The following is a 5,164-nucleotide window of genomic DNA, read 5'->3' on the forward strand; positions in this document are numbered from 1 at the left end:
GCAAAACCAGTGGGTCTCAGAGGGATTAATAGCTGGAGGAGCTGAGGCAGTCATCCAGTTTTATAGAAAAGAGATTTTGTTAATGTTTATCTTTTATTGTATTTTTTCCATTACCATTTATCACACCCTCTTTCACTTCTACCCACCATCCTCCCACTGAGAAAAGAGATTATTTTGGACATACTTTTAAAGCAGTGTTCTTCTTCTGCTTTTATAATGCAGTGCAGCTGGGGCGGTGTGTGTGTGTGTGTGTGTGTGTGTGTGTGTGTGTGTGTGTGTGTGTGTGTGCGCGCGTGCATGTGTGTGTGACAGAGGGTTTCAGTTATGAGTGCCAGACCTTGGAAGGGAGCATTAGCTGATCTGCATGAACAATGGAAGAGTGTACATAGAAGAATCTAACCTTGGATTCACAGGGCTTGTGCATGGAGTCAAGAAGTACTCCCAACCACGTGATCTTAATGTGGCTCAGACTAAAAGGCAGGGTTCTTAGGACTAGTGAACCTGCAGCAAGAGGGAGTAAAAACAGCCTCTATGGATGTGGATAGCAGGACCAATAAAACGGCATTGGTCTGGTCAGGATAGGGTAAAGTATAAAAAAAGTGGAGTCACTCATGTCAACCAAAATGGCTGCCAATCAGCCATAACACTTTGGTTTAAGAGGGAAACTACGTAAGTCATGCTAGATACATCTAGCAAGGAGACACACCTAAGATATCTGCACACATGACTGGAAGAGCCGTGTCTGCAGAGTGGGACCACCCACACTGGGGCCTGGGCAAATTCCCCACTTGCCATCTGGGGCACCAAGGCACTTATTAAGAGACCTAGAAGGGTAGAATACACCACTCTCAAGGGTATAACTGGTGCAGTCTCCAGACCACAGCTGAGACAGCTGAGCTCTACACACCAGAGTGCTGCTCCATGCCACACTGATCTCTCTTGGCATTGGCCGCTGGAGGCTCTGCTCTGCTGGACTGACAGCTTCATCTGCCCCGCTGCCCACCTGGTTCCAGAGGTCCTTCCTTGCAAAATGCTGACAACTCCTTTGCTCACCATGTTGTCTCCTGGACCTGCAGGCTGAGACTCTGGGACTCGGGTTCATTATCCCCTAATTCTCTCATGTGCTGTTATTACTGATTGTTTCTGAATAATTAGTATTGTTATTAGGTTAGTATAGATTTGGATTAAATCTGCATTAATAAAAGCTGAGTGAACCTGCATTAATAAAATCCATGTGAATAGCATAGTCACCTGTGTTGGCTCCCTGTTATTTCTCGGTGCCAATGTCACCCATTGGACTGGTGGTCATACGGGCGGCTTAGCACTTTCGGTTCTGAAGGCCCAGGTCAGACATCCAAGCGGGGACCAAAGGCCGACTTAAAGGAAAGACTGTCTGATGAACATACGCTCTTGACAATGGGCAAAGACAGTAAAGGCCTGCTCACATAACACTGTGAATGCTACGTAACTAACTGGGGTCTACATGCAATTCAATATTGGGGTGCTAGTGAGGGAAAATATTTGCTCCTATGGAAAACCATGTAACTATGTCACTTCTAGATTAGCACATACCCTTCATTGTTATCTCATTCTGATTCTGTGGGAGCTATTTTGTACCTCAGTAAATTAAACATAACTGATAGCAATGCTAAATAATTCTTGTTTATAGACATGGAAATGAATCCTTCTGTGGAGGGACAACCGTTACACCGCTATCCTGTGCAAGACCCAGTTTTGTATTATTTACACATTCATTTCAACATTCCTTACTCCATAAAAATTAGTGCTTATTCGACTTCTCCTTTGAACCAGTTACCTGGTTCTTCCATTTAATCAATTATTTAAATAAAATCTGTAATACATGTTTATTTTATATACATGTGAGTCATGATTTTGCTACTTTTGAAAATTTTTTTTAACACTAGGAATGTGGAGTTCAAAAGCAAAATGGAAATTTAGAAGGTTTTCAATATACTGGATGGGAAAAAAAGGCACCTCAAATAAGACTGGGAGGCTACCAGGTCAAATTTCTAGACTTTATTCAAACAGCAATAACTTTTTTATTTGTTTGTTTTGAAAATGCATTAGATGTTAATCTTTAATAGTTAACATTATTGATTTAGAATTTTTTTCCCTGAACAAGAAATAGAAAGCTAATTGCATAAAAATAGACATGCATAAAAAGTAGTTCTTCGTTTTCCCAGGGGGGAAAAATAACTACTTGAATATTAAGTGTTTTGTTTTTTCATTATAATTAAAGTCTTGGTCATCTCATTTATTAGCTCTGTGGCTTGCATATTTAAATTAAATATCATTAGAAAACTTATAATTTATAAATTTTAGTAAGGTGTCATTTTTGAGTAAATAGACTCTTCCATGAGTGGATGTGTCCCTTCTCCCACCCAATAATGAAGCAGCAGCATAGCTAAGTGCAATTTTATGAGTAGATGATCCATTGCTGCAAACACTAATTCTCATCTCCATGTTGTATGTGTGCGTGAGTTGATGAAAAGGCTCAGGCAGCCTGTTTAACGATCAACAGCAAGATGACCTGGGCTTGGGCTTTCAGTGCAGATGAGTGTCTCTGTGTGAATCGGGTGGTCTGACCTATCCTCAGTAGCAAGCACTGTTCCAACGGCTTCCTCAAAGGCCACTGTGACATTTGTGGTATCTTTGGCACTTGTTTCAAAGTAAAGGTAGCCACCATTATCACTGCACCAGGCTTGGGGTTCTTCTGCAGACACTTGCAGACCACTCATGTTGATTTTGTAGCCCAAAATCACAAAAGGAAAGCTTTCAGGCTCTTTTACAGTCGCATAATATAAGAATTCTTTCTTCCAGCTACTCAAGTCCTGGAAGCTTTGAGAATCATTGACACTAAAAGTGAGCTGGCAGCCGTCAGAACCTCTGGAAAATGGGGCCCTCGGGCTTCTGAATCTCTCTTGACTGGCTGTGTCCCAAATCTGCATGGTAACAGGATGTCCATCTAACTCCAAATCTTTATTTAAAAGTTCCACACCTGTTTTATGGCCCGTCTGAGTATCAAACTTATTAGTCACATATGTGTCCATTAGAGAATCTTTCCCAACTCCACCATCTCTGAAAAGAATTACTTTAAATAGCAATGATTTTCCTGCCATTATTAACCTCAAGATCTTTGACTTCAGAACTCTTATTTGTTCAGTTCAAGCATCCTCATTATCTCTAGGGCTCTTGGGAAGATTTACTCAGGAATGGGGATGGGGGGGAGGGGAAGCAGTTTACCATTGTGTCACGCTCATTGTAGGAGTGCAGGAAATTTCTCTGGGCCACACAGAGGACATCTGGGAGTTCTCAGCTGGCCTGTCTGGGTGCAAAGAGGAAAGCGAGAGGGTTGGGGACCCCGCAGGCTGGACAAGGCGGCAGTGCTGCTCAGGTCCAAACTCCAGTTGCCTCTGTCCAGCACCCAGGAAGCAACATCAAGCAGCAGTATCTTAAATTCCCTGCTCTGAGAGGAAATAGTACGCATAGGTGGATTTCTCTCCCAATCTAGAAAATTCATAGTTTCCAAAAATAATCTCTTTCCAAGAGCTATTTCCAAATGATCCCAAGCTTCTAGGTCATGGCCCCTGGACAAGGGGCAGAAACTCTGGCGTACCGATACAACTCAAGCCAAGGAGGTAGCCTCCTTTCCACAATGCTGCTGAGTCTCTGCACTGGCCTTTGCCAACTCTTTTTGGTTTAGACTAAGTACTGAATTCTGGGAATATAATTTTGTCCTGGGCTAACTGACCTAGGGATTGAGGATTGAGTCTTTTTCTAAATTTGGTAGCTGTGGGACCAGTGCTATGATAATCTTATATGTTCTACTACTAACTCTGGACATTTTTAAGGGTGGTTTGTGAAAGAGTTAGCATTAAGTAATACCATTTCTTGTGAACTCTGTTAATTATGTTCTGAGGCAGCCTAAGCTACAGCTGTTGAATCACAACTTTACCCAAGATGAAAAATCCCTATGCAAAAACTGAACAAGGTAAGAAATTGGAAAGGGTAAATTTTGAACATTAATGTTTTTGTAGTTTGATACTGAAAGGTAAGGGAAATTGATTCTGGACTTTTCATTTCTTTGGGCCACAATGGCTTTAGATTCACTTTGTAAGCAGAGGTTATTTTGTGGACCTCAGTTGCTCTTTAGGAACTGTTAATGGAAGAGAATTTATATTCGTATTTCTATGTTGACCATTTTCTATTGGACTACCTTAATCTTTTTGCTGCTGTCATTTTGAACTTCTAACAAACTATGTTGGACAGTGAGGCTGCTCAGGGTTTGTGATGGGAAAAGAATAGTCAACTTTTATAATTAGGTAGAAAGTGGCCTTGGCTTTAATTTATGTAATGTATCATTCTGGTACATTTATGAGCCTTCTAGAGGCAAAATCAAAACTGCTCACCAGTGGTTCCAGAATCCTACTCACGAGGAAGACAGTGTATTAGGAAGAATTCAGGATGGGAGAATCACATGACTGCTAATATTTACCCCCAAGAGGGTGGCTGAACCCGAGGATTAATGGTTAACAGAACACAAAACTAAAGACTGTATTTGGGAAACACTCCTGATGTTTTCTTCCATGTGAAGGACTTTCATTAGATAACACTTTTTTCCACTCCCTTCCTTATCAGACCCATGCGTTAGATAAGGAAGGGAGGAGAAAATGGGCACGGTGAGAACAGACTCTTCATTTTCCTTTCCTTTTGAGAGTGAGCTGCCCAAAAGAGAACACACGCCTGCCTCCTCCACAGGCAGAGGACGGCCCTGTCCGACGCTGTGGGGAGAGGGACTGTCTAATTCTGGTTCCAATATTAGGAAGCTTGCTTGTCCACAGATACAAACCTCCTTCTCCAGTATGAGTTTCATCAGTAATAAAGCTGATATTTGGATCTCACATTGCATGTCTTTTTAAATCTCGTTTTAAAACCCAAAGAGGAGATGGGTGTCATTTTTGGATTTTCATCAAATCCCAATAGTATACATTACTACTGTTAATGGTAAATATATTTTATTTAAAGTTCCCTCTTAATTATTTAAAATAATCAGTCACATTCTAAATCAGTCTCATATCTAAAATTAATCCCAGAACAAGTGTGTGTTCATACATACAAACACACATATACCACACAGTCGGTT

At 41.2% G+C, this 5,164-nt stretch overlaps 1 pseudogene; it reads right to left on the reverse strand.

The window, feature by feature from the left end:
- Nucleotides 1–2,535: 2,535 nt before the first annotated feature.
- LOC129083493 (ras-related protein Rab-9A-like) lies at nucleotides 2,536–3,140 on the reverse strand (annotated as a pseudogene).
- Nucleotides 3,141–5,164: the final 2,024 nt, after the last annotated feature.

The sequence above is a fragment of the Pteronotus mesoamericanus genome, unplaced genomic scaffold (assembly GCF_021234165.1).
Source record: "Pteronotus mesoamericanus isolate MK-2021 breed Mesoamerican mustached bat unplaced genomic scaffold, CSHL_Meso_final scaffold_167, whole genome shotgun sequence".
NCBI classification, from domain to species: Eukaryota; Metazoa; Chordata; class Mammalia; order Chiroptera; family Mormoopidae; genus Pteronotus; species Pteronotus mesoamericanus.